A 16,150-nucleotide genomic window follows, 5' to 3' on the forward strand; every position below is an offset into this window, starting at 1 on the left:
CCCCAGCTTTTCAATGAGGACGCTCCTTTTGTGGGGGGTGGGTGGCTGGCTGTATGGGAGATGGTTCCCCACCTCTGACCAATTTCAGAATTGTTTACCGCTGGAGCAAGTGCCGTGATAGGGTTTTCCTCTGTATAACTCGTGGGTTCAATTTTTTTTTCTTTTTTGGTTCCAGTTAGATTTTATTCCTCTTTTATGTATTTATAAATATAAGCATGGAAATAATTCATTCCTATAAATACATCTGTGTGACGGGAAGAATTTTTTCTGTTTTATTTTTAAATTTGATTTTTTAAAATTTTGAAATTTAATTTTATTTATGTTTTTATACAGCACGTTATTATTAGTTATGTATTTTATGCATATACATGTATACAGGTCAATCCCAATCTCCCAACTCATCCCACCACCACCACCCCATGGCTTCCCACACTTGGTGTCCATACGTTTGTTCTCTACCTCTGTGTCTCTATTTCTTCCCTGCAAACCAGTTCATCTGTACCATTTTTAGGCTCCACATATATGCATTAATATACAATATTTGTTTTCCTCTTTCTGACTTACTTCATTCTGTATGACAGTCTCTCGATCCATCGATGTCTCTACAAATGACCCAGTTTCATTCCTTTTTATGGCCGAGTCATATTCCATTTTATATATGTACCACATCTTTATCCATTCATCTGTCTGTGGGCATTTAGGTTGCTTCCATTACCTGGCTATTGTAAATAGTGCTGCAACGAACATTGTGGTGAATGTGCCTTTTTGAAATACGGTTTTCTCTGGGTATATGCCCAGAAGTGGGATTGCTGGATCAGATGGTAATTCTATTTCTCGTTTTTTTAAGGAAACTCCATACTGTTCTCCATAGTGACTGTATCAATTTACATTCCCACCAATAGTGGAAGAGGGCTCCTTTTGTCCACACCCTCCCCAGAATTGGTTGTTTGTAGATTTTCTGATGATGCCGATTCTAACAGGTGTGAGGTGATACCTCATTGTAGTTTTGATTTGCATTTCTCTAATAATTAGTGCTGTTGAGCAGCTTTTCATGTGCGTCTTGGCCATCTCTGTGTCTCCTTTGAAGAAACGTCTCTTTAGATCTTCTGCCCATTTTTTTGGGGTTGTTTGTTTTTTTAATATTAAGCTGCATGAGCTGTTTATATATATTGGAGATTAAACCTGTGTCCATTGATTCGTTTGCAACGATTTTCACCCATCCTGAGGGATGCCTTTTTCCATTCCCGTTTTTTTTATCAAAAAAGGAAAGAAAGGAAAAGAAGCAGAACACTAATGTGCGTAAAATATGCATTTTCAAACGGTCATTTTGAAATATGGATGTCCTTTGAATTTTTTGGTCGATATGTGACCCCAGGATTTGTTTTCAGGGCAGGTGTCATTTACAGGCCTGCAATGATTTTGAATATCAACTGACCATTAGCGTTGGGATTAAAGCTGCTGTTGTGTGAAACGGCCACAAGGTGGCAGCAGTTCACCCTTACCAAATCTGGTTACTAGGGCAAGAGAGCCTCAGTGGAAGTGGTGTTCTAGATTGGAGTTTAGAATGGAATGTGCCAGGAGAAAGCCCCTCACGTTTGTCTCACTATTTCTTGTTCGTGTTTTTAATTTTATTTTTTATTTTTTATTACAGCAAGTTTGATTACAATGTTTGGCTTGTTTTAGGTGTGGAAGATGTGGTTCTTTTACACATATACAGATGACTGTTCTTCTTGGGATCCTTTTCCCATGTACGTTATGACAGAATGTTGAGTAGTCCTCTCTTGGTATTCTGTAGGTCTTTGGTGATTATATATGTCACCTGTGTTTGTATATGTCTGTTAACCCCGTTATCGTAATGAAACCAATCCTCACACCTTTCCATTGGTGAACCATAAGTTTGTTTAATGAATCTGTGATTGCCCTTCTCCGTGGAAATATCTGCCCTGGTATCCATTTTTAGGTAACACCTATAAGTGATATGATATGATATGTGTCTTTCACTTTCTGACTTACTACAAGTCACGTGATTACTTCTAGACTCATCTACGGTGCTGCAAATGGCATTGTGTCCTTTTTTCCCTTGGCTTCTCTTCTGCCTTAGCGGGGTCCATTTTCAACAATGTGATTCCCTGAGGGTTGTGGATTAGCTGACCTGGGCAGCCTTACCCTGCCGGCCCGCCCTCCCCAGGTGTGCCTCGTTGAGGTCAATATAAACAGCGCTCCAGGCAGCAGTAGCCCCTGAAGCTGTGCCTGACTCCATATTCTCTGCCCCGTCAGCAGTCTCGGGGCTGTGCTGGTGGGAGGGAGTGAGGGGCCACAGCTTTGTGGGTGGCCCGGTGTGAGTGGGGTTCTGCTGGCCTTTCTGCAGGAGTTGCCAGGCTGCCGCCTGTAACGAAGAGGATGTGTCACCCATACCTTCCGCTGGAATTTCTCTCCGGACAGAGGTGAGGAAGGAAAAATGCAGTGGGGGCCGGGACAGGAGGGGTATCTCAGGCAGGGCAATGGAAAGCTTCTGGAAGAGCGCCAGGGTCCAGGACCACGCTGGCTGGCCTGCAGGCACCAAGTTGGCCTGCGTGCTGTCGCTGGTGTGGCTCCACGGTCCTTCCTCTAGGCTTTCAAGCCCTTGTACATATTCAGGTGTTTTACCTGGAAAGGGTGGGAACAGATCAGAAGCAGCTGGCCTGGGGCTCAGCTCATGTTTACTCACAGATGCCTCGGGACGGTCCCCCAGCTTTTCAATGAGGACGCTCCTTTTGTGGGGGGTGGGTGGCTGGCTGTATGGGAGATGGTTCCCCACCTCTGACCAATTTCAGAATTGTTTACCGCTGGAGCAAGTGCCGTGATAGGGTTTTCCTCTGTATAACTCGTGGGTTCAATTTTTTTTTTCTTTTTTGGTTCCAGTTAGATTTTATTCCTCTTTTATGTATTTATAAATATAAGCATGGAAATAATTCATTCCTATAAATACATCTGTGTGACGGGAAGAATTTTTTCTGTTTTATTTTTAAATTTTATTTTTTAAAATTTTGAAATTTAATTTTATTTATGTTTTTATACAGCACGTTATTATTAGTTATGTATTTTATGCATATACATGTATACAGGTCAATCCCAATCTCCCAACTCATCCCACCACCACCACCCCATGGCTTCCCACACTTGGTGTCCATACGTTTGTTCTCTACCTCTGTGTCTCTATTTCTTCCCTGCAAACCAGTTCATCTGTACCATTTTTAGGCTCCACATATATGCATTAATATACAATATTTGTTTTCCTCTTTCTGACTTACTTCATTCTGTATGACAGTCTCTCGATCCATCGATGTCTCTACAAATGACCCAGTTTCATTCCTTTTTATGGCCGAGTCATATTCCATTTTATATATGTACCACATCTTTATCCATTCATCTGTCTGTGGGCATTTAGGTTGCTTCCATTACCTGGCTATTGTAAATAGTGCTGCAACGAACATTGTGGTGAATGTGCCTTTTTGAAATACGGTTTTCTCTGGGTATATGCCCAGAAGTGGGATTGCTGGATCAGATGGTAATTCTATTTCTAGTTTTTTTAAGGAAACTCCATACTGTTCTCCATAGTGACTGTATCAATTTACATTCCCACCAATAGTGGAAGAGGGCTCCTTTTGTCCACACCCTCCCCAGAATTGGTTGTTTGTAGATTTTCTGATGATGCCGATTCTAACAGGTGTGAGGTGATACCTCATTGTAGTTTTGATTTGCATTTCTCTAATAATTAGTGCTGTTGAGCAGCTTTTCATGTGCGTCTTGGCCATCTCTGTGTCTCCTTTGAAGAAACGTCTCTTTAGATCTTCTGCCCATTTTTTTGGGGTTGTTTGTTTTTTTAATATTAAGCTGCATGAGCTGTTTATATATATTGGAGATTAAACCTGTGTCCATTGATTCGTTTGCAACGATTTTCACCCATCCTGAGGGATGCCTTTTTCCATTCCCGTTTTTTTTTATCAAAAAAGGAAAGAAAGGAAAAGAAGCAGAACACTAATGTGCGTAAAATATGCATTTTGAAACGGTCGTTTTGAAATATGGATGTCCTTTGAATTTTTTGGTCGATATGTGACCCCAGGATTTGTTTTCAGGGCAGGTGTCATTTACAGGCCTGCAATGATTTTGAATATCAACTGACCATTAGTGTTGGGATTAAAGCTGCTGTTGTGTGAAACGGCCACAAGGTGGCAGCAGATCACCCTTACCAAATCTGGTTACTAGGGCAAGAGAGCCTCAGTGGAAGTGGTGTTCTAGATTGGAGTTTAGAATGGAATGTGCCAGGAGAAAGCCCCTCACGTTTGTCTCACTATTTCTTGTTCGTGTTTTTAATTTAATTTTTTATTTTTTATTACAGCAAGTTTGATTACAATGTTTGGCTTGTTGTAGGTGTGGAAGATGTGGTTCTTTTACACATATACAGATGACTGTTCTTCTTGGGATCCTTTTCCCATGTACGTTATGACAGAATGTTGAGTAGTCCTCTCTTGGTATTCTGTAGGTCTTTGGTGATTATATATGTCACCTGTGTTTGTATATGTCTGTTAACCCCGATATCGTAATGAAACCAATCCTCACACCTTTCCATTGGTGAACCATAAGTTTGTTTAATGAATCTGTGATTGCCCTTCTCCGTGGAAATATCTGCCCTGGTATCCCTTTTTAGATAACACCTATAAGTGATATGATATGATATGTGTCTTTCACTTTCTGACTTACTACAAGTCACGTGATTACTTCTAGACTCATCTACGGTGCTGCAAATGGCATTGTGTCCTTTTTTCCCTTGGCTTCTCTTCTGCCTTAGCGGGGTCCATTTTCAACAATGTGATTCCCTGAGGGTTGTGGATTAGCTGACCTGGGCAGCCTTACCCTGCCGGCCCGCCCTCCCCACGTGTGCCTCGTTGAGATCAATATAAACAGAGCTCCAGGCAGCAATAGCCCCTGAAGCTGTGCCTGACTCCATATTCTCTGCCCCGTCAGCAGTTTCGGGGCTGTGCTGGTGGGAGGGAGTGAGGGGCCACAGCTTTGTGGGTGGCCCTGTGTGAGTGGGGTTCTGCTGGCCTTTCTGCAGGAGTTGCCAGGCTGCCGCCTGTAAAGAAGAGGATGTGTCACCCATACCTTCCGCTGGAATTTCTCTCCGGACAGAGGTGAGGAAGGAAAAAAGCAGTGGGGGCCGGGACAGGAGGGGTATCTCAGGCAGGGCAATGGAAAGCTTCTGGAAGAGCGCCAGGGTCCAGGACCACGCTGGCTGGCCTGCAGGCACCAAGTTGGCCTGCGTGCTGTCGCTGGTGTGGCTCCACGGTCCTTCCTCTAGGCTTTCAAGCCCTTGTACATATTCAGGTGTTTTACCTGGAAAGGGTGGGAACAGATCAGAAGCAGCTGGCCTGGGGCTCAGCTCACGTTTACTCACAGATGCCTCGGGACGGTCCCCCAGCTTTTCAATGAGGACGCTCCTTTTGTGGGGGGTGGGTGGCTGGCTGTATGGGAGATGGTTCCCCACCTCTGACCAATTTCAGAATTGTTTACCGCTGGAGCAAGTGCCGTGATAGGGTTTTCCTCTGTATAACTCGTGGGTTCAATTTTTTTTTCTTTTTTGGTTCCAGTTAGATTTTATTCCTCTTTTATGTATTTATAAATATAAGCATGGAAATAATTCATTCCTATAAATACATCTGTGTGACGGGAAGAATTTTTTCTGTTTTATTTTTAAATTTTATTTTTTAAAATTTTGAAATTTAATTTTATTTATGTTTTTATACAGCACGTTATTATTAGTTATGTATTTTATGCATATACATGTATACAGGTCAATCCCAATCTCCCAACTCATCCCACCACCACCACCCCATGGCTTCCCACACTTGGTGTCCATACGTTTGTTCTCTACCTCTCTGTCTCTATTTCTTCCCTGCAAACCAGTTCATCTGTACCATTTTTAGGCTCCACATATATGCATTAATATACAATATTTGTTTTCCTCTTTCTGACTTACTTCATTCTGTATGACAGTCTCTCGATCCATCGATGTCTCTACAAATGACCCAGTTTCATTCCTTTTTATGGCCGAGTCATATTCCATTTTATATATGTACCACATCTTTATCCATTCATCTGTCTGAGGGCATTTAGGTTGCTTCCATTACCTGGCTATTGTAAATAGTGCTGCAACGAACATTGTGGTGAATGTGCCTTTTTGAAATACGGTTTTCTCTGGGTATATGCCCAGAAGTGGGATTGCTGGATCAGATGGTAATTCTATTTCTAGTTTTTTTAAGGAAACTCCATACTGTTCTCCATAGTGACTGTATCAATTTACATTCCCACCAATAGTGGAAGAGGGCTCCTTTTGTCCACACCCTCCCCAGAATTGGTTGTTTGTAGATTTTCTGATGATGCCGATTCTAACAGGTGTGAGGTGATACCTCATTGTAGTTTTGATTTGCATTTCTCTAATAATTAGTGCTGTTGAGCAGCTTTTCATGTGCGTCTTGGCCATCTCTGTGTCTCCTTTGAAGAAACGTCTCTTTAGATCTTCTGCCCATTTTTTTTGGGTTGTTTGTTTTTTTAATATTAAGCTGCATGAGCTGTTTATATATATTGGAGATTAAACCTGTGTCCATTGATTCGTTTGCAACGATTTTCACCCATCCTGAGGGATGCCTTTTTCCATTCCCGTTTTTTTAATCAAAAAAGGAAAGAAAGGAAAAGAAGCAGAACACTAATGTGCGTAAAATATGCATTTTGAAACGGTCGTTTTGAAATATGGATGTCCTTTGAATTTTTTGGTCGATATGTGACCCCAGGATTTGTTTTCAGGGCAGGTGTCATTTACAGGCCTGCAATGATTTTGAATATCAACTGACCATTAGCGTTGGGATTAAAGCTGCTGTTGTGTGAAACGGCCACAAGGTGGCAGCAGTTCACCCTTACCAAATCTGGTTACTAGGGCAAGAGAGCCTCAGTGGAAGTGGTGTTCTAGATTGGAGTTTAGAATGGAATGTGCCAGGAGAAAGCCCCTCACGTTTGTCTCACTATTTCTTGTTCGTGTTTTTAATTTAATTTTTTATTTTTTATTACAGCAAGTTTGATTACAATGTTTGGCTTGTTGTAGGTGTGGAAGATGTGGTTCTTTTACACATATACAGATGACTGTTCTTCTTGGGATCCTTTTCCCATGTACGTTATGACAGAATGTTGAGTAGTCCTCTCTTGGTATTCTGTAGGTCTTTGGTGATTATATATGTCACCTGTGTTTGTATATGTCTGTTAACCCCGTTATCGTAATGAAACCAATCCTCACACCTTTCCATTGGTGAACCATAAGTTTGTTTAATGAATCTGTGATTGCCCTTCTCCGTGGAAATATCTGCCCTGGTATCCATTTTTAGGTAACACCTATAAGTGATATGATATGATATGTGTCTTTCACTTTCTGACTTACTACAAGTCACGTGATTACTTCTAGACTCATCTACGGTGCTGCAAATGGCATTGTGTCCTTTTTTCCCTTGGCTTCTCTTCTGCCTTAGCGGGGTCCATTTTCAACAATGTGATTCCCTGAGGGTTGTGGATTAGCTGACCTGGGCAGCCTTACCCTGCCGGCCCGCCCTCCCCACGTGTGCCTCGTTGAGATCAATATAAACAGAGCTCCAGGCAGCAATAGCCCCTGAAGCTGTGCCTGACTCCATATTCTCTGCCCCGTCAGCAGTCTCGGGGCTGTGCTGGTGGGAGGGAGTGAGGGGCCACAGCTTTGTGGGTGGCCCGGTGTGAGTGGGGTTCTGCTGGCCTTTCTGCAGGAGTTGCCAGGCTGCCGCCTGTAAAGAAGAGGATGTGTCACCCATACCTTCCGCTGGAATTTCTCTCCGGACAGAGGTGAGGAAGGAAAAAAGCAGTGGGGGCCGGGACAGGAGGGGTATCTCAGGCAGGGCAATGGAAAGTTTCTGGAAGAGCGCCAGGGTCCAGGACCACGCTGGCTGGCCTGCAGGCACCAAGTTGGCCTGCGTGCTGTCGCTGGTGTGGCTCCACGGTCCTTCCTCTAGGCTTTCAAGCCCTTGTACATATTCAGGTGTTTTACCTGGAAAGGGTGGGAACAGATCAGAAGCAGCTGGCCTGGGGCTCAGCTCACGTTTACTCACAGATGCCTCGGGACGGTCCCCCAGCTTTTCAATGAGGACGCTCCTTTTGTGGGGGGTGGGTGGCTGGCTGTATGGGAGATGGTTCCCCACCTCTGACCAATTTCAGAATTGTTTACCGCTGGAGCAAGTGCCGTGATAGGGTTTTCCTCTGTATAACTCGTGGGTTCAATTTTTTTTTCTTTTTTGGTTCCAGTTAGATTTTATTCCTCTTTTATGTATTTATAAATATAAGCATGGAAATAATTCATTCCTATAAATACATCTGTGTGACGGGAAGAATTTTTTCTGTTTTATTTTTAAATTTTATTTTTTAAAATTTTGAAATTTAATTTTATTTATGTTTTTATACAGCACGTTATTATTAGTTATGTATTTTATGCATATACATGTATACAGGTCAATCCCAATCTCCCAACTCATCCCACCACCACCACCCCATGGCTTCCCACACTTGGTGTCCATACGTTTGTTCTCTACCTCTGTGTCTCTATTTCTTCCCTGCAAACCAGTTCATCTGTACCATTTTTAGGCTCCACATATATGCATTAATATACAATATTTGTTTTCCTCTTTCTGACTTACTTCATTCTGTATGACAGTCTCTCGATCCATCGATGTCTCTACAAATGACCCAGTTTCATTCCTTTTTATGGCCGAGTCATATTCCATTTTATATATGTACCACATCTTTATCCATTCATCTGTCTGTGGGCATTTAGGTTGCTTCCATTACCTGGCTATTGTAAATAGTGCTGCAACGAACATTGTGGTGAATGTGCCTTTTTGAAATACGGTTTTCTCTGGGTATATGCCCAGAAGTGGGATTGCTGGATCAGATGGTAATTCTATTTCTAGTTTTTTTAAGGAAACTCCATACTGTTCTCCATAGTGACTGTATCAATTTACATTCCCACCAATAGTGGAAGAGGGCTCCTTTTGTCCACACCCTCCCCAGAATTGGTTGTTTGTAGATTTTCTGATGATGCCGATTCTAACAGGTGTGAGGTGATACCTCATTGTAGTTTTGATTTGCATTTCTCTAATAATTAGTGCTGTTGAGCAGCTTTTCATGTGCGTCTTGGCCATCTCTGTGTCTCCTTTGAAGAAACGTCTCTTTAGATCTTCTGCCCATTTTTTTGGGGTTGTTTGTTTTTTTAATATTAAGCTGCATGAGCTGTTTATATATATTGGAGATTAAACCTGTGTCCATTGATTCGTTTGCAACGATTTTCACCCATCCTGAGGGATGCCTTTTTCCATTCCCGTTTTTTTTATCAAAAAAGGAAAGAAAGGAAAAGAAGCAGAACACTAATGTGCGTAAAATATGCATTTTCAAACGGTCATTTTGAAATATGGATGTCCTTTGAATTTTTTGGTCGATATGTGACCCCAGGATTTGTTTTCAGGGCAGGTGTCATTTACAGGCCTGCAATGATTTTGAATATCAACTGACCATTAGCGTTGGGATTAAAGCTGCTGTTGTGTGAAACGGCCACAAGGTGGCAGCAGTTCACCCTTACCAAATCTGGTTACTAGGGCAAGAGAGCCTCAGTGGAAGTGGTGTTCTAGATTGGAGTTTAGAATGGAATGTGCCAGGAGAAAGCCCCTCACGTTTGTCTCACTATTTCTTGTTCGTGTTTTTAATTTTATTTTTTATTTTTTATTACAGCAAGTTTGATTACAATGTTTGGCTTGTTGTAGGTGTGGAAGATGTGGTTCTTTTACACATATACAGATGACTGTTCTTCTTGGGATCCTTTTCCCATGTACGTTATGACAGAATGTTGAGTAGTCCTCTCTTGGTATTCTGTAGGTCTTTGGTGATTATATATGTCACCTGTGTTTGTATATGTCTGTTAACCCCGTTATCGTAATGAAACCAATCCTCACACCTTTCCATTGGTGAACCATAAGTTTGTTTAATGAATCTGTGATTGCCCTTCTCCGTGGAAATATCTGCCCTGGTATCCATTTTTAGGTAACACCTATAAGTGATATGATATGATATGTGTCTTTCACTTTCTGACTTACTACAAGTCACGTGATTACTTCTAGACTCATCTACGGTGCTGCAAATGGCATTGTGTCCTTTTTTCCCTTGGCTTCTCTTCTGCCTTAGCGGGGTCCATTTTCAACAATGTGATTCCCTGAGGGTTGTGGATTAGCTGACCTGGGCAGCCTTACCCTGCCGGCCCGCCCTCCCCAGGTGTGCCTCGTTGAGGTCAATATAAACAGCGCTCCAGGCAGCAGTAGCCCCTGAAGCTGTGCCTGACTCCATATTCTCTGCCCCGTCAGCAGTCTCGGGGCTGTGCTGGTGGGAGGGAGTGAGGGGCCACAGCTTTGTGGGTGGCCCGGTGTGAGTGGGGTTCTGCTGGCCTTTCTGCAGGAGTTGCCAGGCTGCCGCCTGTAACGAAGAGGATGTGTCACCCATACCTTCCGCTGGAATTTCTCTCCGGACAGAGGTGAGGAAGGAAAAATGCAGTGGGGGCCGGGACAGGAGGGGTATCTCAGGCAGGGCAATGGAAAGCTTCTGGAAGAGCGCCAGGGTCCAGGACCACGCTGGCTGGCCTGCAGGCACCAAGTTGGCCTGCGTGCTGTCGCTGGTGTGGCTCCACGGTCCTTCCTCTAGGCTTTCAAGCCCTTGTACATATTCAGGTGTTTTACCTGGAAAGGGTGGGAACAGATCAGAAGCAGCTGGCCTGGGGCTCAGCTCATGTTTACTCACAGATGCCTCGGGACGGTCCCCCAGCTTTTCAATGAGGACGCTCCTTTTGTGGGGGGTGGGTGGCTGGCTGTATGGGAGATGGTTCCCCACCTCTGACCAATTTCAGAATTGTTTACCGCTGGAGCAAGTGCCGTGATAGGGTTTTCCTCTGTATAACTCGTGGGTTCAATTTTTTTTTTCTTTTTTGGTTCCAGTTAGATTTTATTCCTCTTTTATGTATTTATAAATATAAGCATGGAAATAATTCATTCCTATAAATACATCTGTGTGACGGGAAGAATTTTTTCTGTTTTATTTTTAAATTTTATTTTTTAAAATTTTGAAATTTAATTTTATTTATGTTTTTATACAGCACGTTATTATTAGTTATGTATTTTATGCATATACATGTATACAGGTCAATCCCAATCTCCCAACTCATCCCACCACCACCACCCCATGGCTTCCCACACTTGGTGTCCATACGTTTGTTCTCTACCTCTGTGTCTCTATTTCTTCCCTGCAAACCAGTTCATCTGTACCATTTTTAGGCTCCACATATATGCATTAATATACAATATTTGTTTTCCTCTTTCTGACTTACTTCATTCTGTATGACAGTCTCTCGATCCATCGATGTCTCTACAAATGACCCAGTTTCATTCCTTTTTATGGCCGAGTCATATTCCATTTTATATATGTACCACATCTTTATCCATTCATCTGTCTGTGGGCATTTAGGTTGCTTCCATTACCTGGCTATTGTAAATAGTGCTGCAACGAACATTGTGGTGAATGTGCCTTTTTGAAATACGGTTTTCTCTGGGTATATGCCCAGAAGTGGGATTGCTGGATCAGATGGTAATTCTATTTCTAGTTTTTTTAAGGAAACTCCATACTGTTCTCCATAGTGACTGTATCAATTTACATTCCCACCAATAGTGGAAGAGGGCTCCTTTTGTCCACACCCTCCCCAGAATTGGTTGTTTGTAGATTTTCTGATGATGCCGATTCTAACAGGTGTGAGGTGATACCTCATTGTAGTTTTGATTTGCATTTCTCTAATAATTAGTGCTGTTGAGCAGCTTTTCATGTGCGTCTTGGCCATCTCTGTGTCTCCTTTGAAGAAACGTCTCTTTAGATCTTCTGCCCATTTTTTTGGGGTTGTTTGTTTTTTTAATATTAAGCTGCATGAGCTGTTTATATATATTGGAGATTAAACCTGTGTCCATTGATTCGTTTGCAACGATTTTCACCCATCCTGAGGGATGCCTTTTTCCATTCCCGTTTTTTTTTATCAAAAAAGGAAAGAAAGGAAAAGAAGCAGAACACTAATGTGCGTAAAATATGCATTTTGAAACGGTCGTTTTGAAATATGGATGTCCTTTGAATTTTTTGGTCGATATGTGACCCCAGGATTTGTTTTCAGGGCAGGTGTCATTTACAGGCCTGCAATGATTTTGAATATCAACTGACCATTAGTGTTGGGATTAAAGCTGCTGTTGTGTGAAACGGCCACAAGGTGGCAGCAGATCACCCTTACCAAATCTGGTTACTAGGGCAAGAGAGCCTCAGTGGAAGTGGTGTTCTAGATTGGAGTTTAGAATGGAATGTGCCAGGAGAAAGCCCCTCACGTTTGTCTCACTATTTCTTGTTCGTGTTTTTAATTTAATTTTTTATTTTTTATTACAGCAAGTTTGATTACAATGTTTGGCTTGTTGTAGGTGTGGAAGATGTGGTTCTTTTACACATATACAGATGACTGTTCTTCTTGGGATCCTTTTCCCATGTACGTTATGACAGAATGTTGAGTAGTCCTCTCTTGGTATTCTGTAGGTCTTTGGTGATTATATATGTCACCTGTGTTTGTATATGTCTGTTAACCCCGATATCGTAATGAAACCAATCCTCACACCTTTCCATTGGTGAACCATAAGTTTGTTTAATGAATCTGTGATTGCCCTTCTCCGTGGAAATATCTGCCCTGGTATCCCTTTTTAGATAACACCTATAAGTGATATGATATGATATGTGTCTTTCACTTTCTGACTTACTACAAGTCACGTGATTACTTCTAGACTCATCTACGGTGCTGCAAATGGCATTGTGTCCTTTTTTCCCTTGGCTTCTCTTCTGCCTTAGCGGGGTCCATTTTCAACAATGTGATTCCCTGAGGGTTGTGGATTAGCTGACCTGGGCAGCCTTACCCTGCCGGCCCGCCCTCCCCACGTGTGCCTCGTTGAGATCAATATAAACAGAGCTCCAGGCAGCAATAGCCCCTGAAGCTGTGCCTGACTCCATATTCTCTGCCCCGTCAGCAGTTTCGGGGCTGTGCTGGTGGGAGGGAGTGAGGGGCCACAGCTTTGTGGGTGGCCCTGTGTGAGTGGGGTTCTGCTGGCCTTTCTGCAGGAGTTGCCAGGCTGCCGCCTGTAAAGAAGAGGATGTGTCACCCATACCTTCCGCTGGAATTTCTCTCCGGACAGAGGTGAGGAAGGAAAAAAGCAGTGGGGGCCGGGACAGGAGGGGTATCTCAGGCAGGGCAATGGAAAGCTTCTGGAAGAGCGCCAGGGTCCAGGACCACGCTGGCTGGCCTGCAGGCACCAAGTTGGCCTGCGTGCTGTCGCTGGTGTGGCTCCACGGTCCTTCCTCTAGGCTTTCAAGCCCTTGTACATATTCAGGTGTTTTACCTGGAAAGGGTGGGAACAGATCAGAAGCAGCTGGCCTGGGGCTCAGCTCACGTTTACTCACAGATGCCTCGGGACGGTCCCCCAGCTTTTCAATGAGGACGCTCCTTTTGTGGGGGGTGGGTGGCTGGCTGTATGGGAGATGGTTCCCCACCTCTGACCAATTTCAGAATTGTTTACCGCTGGAGCAAGTGCCGTGATAGGGTTTTCCTCTGTATAACTCGTGGGTTCAATTTTTTTTTCTTTTTTGGTTCCAGTTAGATTTTATTCCTCTTTTATGTATTTATAAATATAAGCATGGAAATAATTCATTCCTATAAATACATCTGTGTGACGGGAAGAATTTTTTCTGTTTTATTTTTAAATTTTATTTTTTAAAATTTTGAAATTTAATTTTATTTATGTTTTTATACAGCACGTTATTATTAGTTATGTATTTTATGCATATACATGTATACAGGTCAATCCCAATCTCCCAACTCATCCCACCACCACCACCCCATGGCTTCCCACACTTGGTGTCCATACGTTTGTTCTCTACCTCTGTGTCTCTATTTCTTCCCTGCAAACCAGTTCATCTGTACCATTTTTAGGCTCCACATATATGCATTAATATACAATATTTGTTTTCCTCTTTCTGACTTACTTCATTCTGTATGACAGTCTCTCGATCCATCGATGTCTCTACAAATGACCCAGTTTCATTCCTTTTTATGGCCGAGTCATATTCCATTTTATATATGTACCACATCTTTATCCATTCATCTGTCTGAGGGCATTTAGGTTGCTTCCATTACCTGGCTATTGTAAATAGTGCTGCAACGAACATTGTGGTGAATGTGCCTTTTTGAAATACGGTTTTCTCTGGGTATATGCCCAGAAGTGGGATTGCTGGATCAGATGGTAATTCTATTTCTAGTTTTTTTAAGGAAACTCCATACTGTTCTCCATAGTGACTGTATCAATTTACATTCCCACCAATAGTGGAAGAGGGCTCCTTTTGTCCACACCCTCCCCAGAATTGGTTGTTTGTAGATTTTCTGATGATGCCGATTCTAACAGGTGTGAGGTGATACCTCATTGTAGTTTTGATTTGCATTTCTCTAATAATTAGTGCTGTTGAGCAGCTTTTCATGTGCGTCTTGGCCATCTCTGTGTCTCCTTTGAAGAAACGTCTCTTTAGATCTTCTGCCCATTTTTTTTGGGTTGTTTGTTTTTTTAATATTAAGCTGCATGAGCTGTTTATATATATTGGAGATTAAACCTGTGTCCATTGATTCGTTTGCAACGATTTTCACCCATCCTGAGGGATGCCTTTTTCCATTCCCGTTTTTTTAATCAAAAAAGGAAAGAAAGGAAAAGAAGCAGAACACTAATGTGCGTAAAATATGCATTTTGAAACGGTCGTTTTGAAATATGGATGTCCTTTGAATTTTTTGGTCGATATGTGACCCCAGGATTTGTTTTCAGGGCAGGTGTCATTTACAGGCCTGCAATGATTTTGAATATCAACTGACCATTAGCGTTGGGATTAAAGCTGCTGTTGTGTGAAACGGCCACAAGGTGGCAGCAGATCACCCTTACCAAATCTGGTTACTAGGGCAAGAGAGCCTCAGTGGAAGTGGTGTTCTAGATTGGAGTTTAGAATGGAATGTGCCAGGAGAAAGCCCCTCACGTTTGTCTCACTATTTCTTGTTCGTGTTTTTAATTTAATTTTTTATTTTTTATTACAGCAAGTTTGATTACAATGTTTGGCTTGTTGTAGGTGTGGAAGATGTGGTTCTTTTACACATATACAGATGACTGTTCTTCTTGGGATCCTTTTCCCATGTACGTTATGACAGAATGTTGAGTAGTCCTCTCTTGGTATTCTGTAGGTCTTTGGTGATTATATATGTCACCTGTGTTTGTATATGTCTGTTAACCCCAATATCGTAATGAAACCAATCCTCACACCTTTCCATTGGTGAACCATAAGTTTGTTTAATGAATCTGTGATTGCCCTTCTCCGTGGAAATATCTGCCCTGGTATCCATTTTTAGGTAACACCTATAAGTGATATGATATGATATGTGTCTTTCACTTTCTGACTTACTACAAGTCACGTGATTACTTCTAGACTCATCTACGGTGCTGCAAATGGCATTGTGTCCTTTTTTCCCTTGGCTTCTCTTCTGCCTTAGCGGGGTCCATTTTCAACAATGTGATTCCCTGAGGGTTGTGGATTAGCTGACCTGGGCAGCCTTACCCTGCCGGCCCGCCCTCCCCACGTGTGCCTCGTTGAGATCAATATAAACAGAGCTCCAGGCAGCAATAGCCCCTGAAGCTGTGCCTGACTCCATATTCTCTGCCCCGTCAGCAGTCTCGGGGCTGTGCTGGTGGGAGGGAGTGAGGGGCCACAGCTTTGTGGGTGGCCCGGTGTGAGTGGGGTTCTGCTGGCCTTTCTGCAGGAGTTGCCAGGCTGCCGCCTGTAAAGAAGAGGATGTGTCACCCATACCTTCCGCTGGAATTTCTCTCCGGACAGAGGTGAGGAAGGAAAAAAGCAGTGGGGGCCGGGACAGGAGGGGTATCTCAGGCAGGGCAATGGAAAGTTTCTGGAAGAG

Source organism: Mesoplodon mirus, assembly GCF_964341445.2.
Source record: "Mesoplodon mirus genome assembly, chromosome: 13".
NCBI classification, from domain to species: domain Eukaryota; kingdom Metazoa; phylum Chordata; class Mammalia; order Artiodactyla; family Ziphiidae; genus Mesoplodon; species Mesoplodon mirus.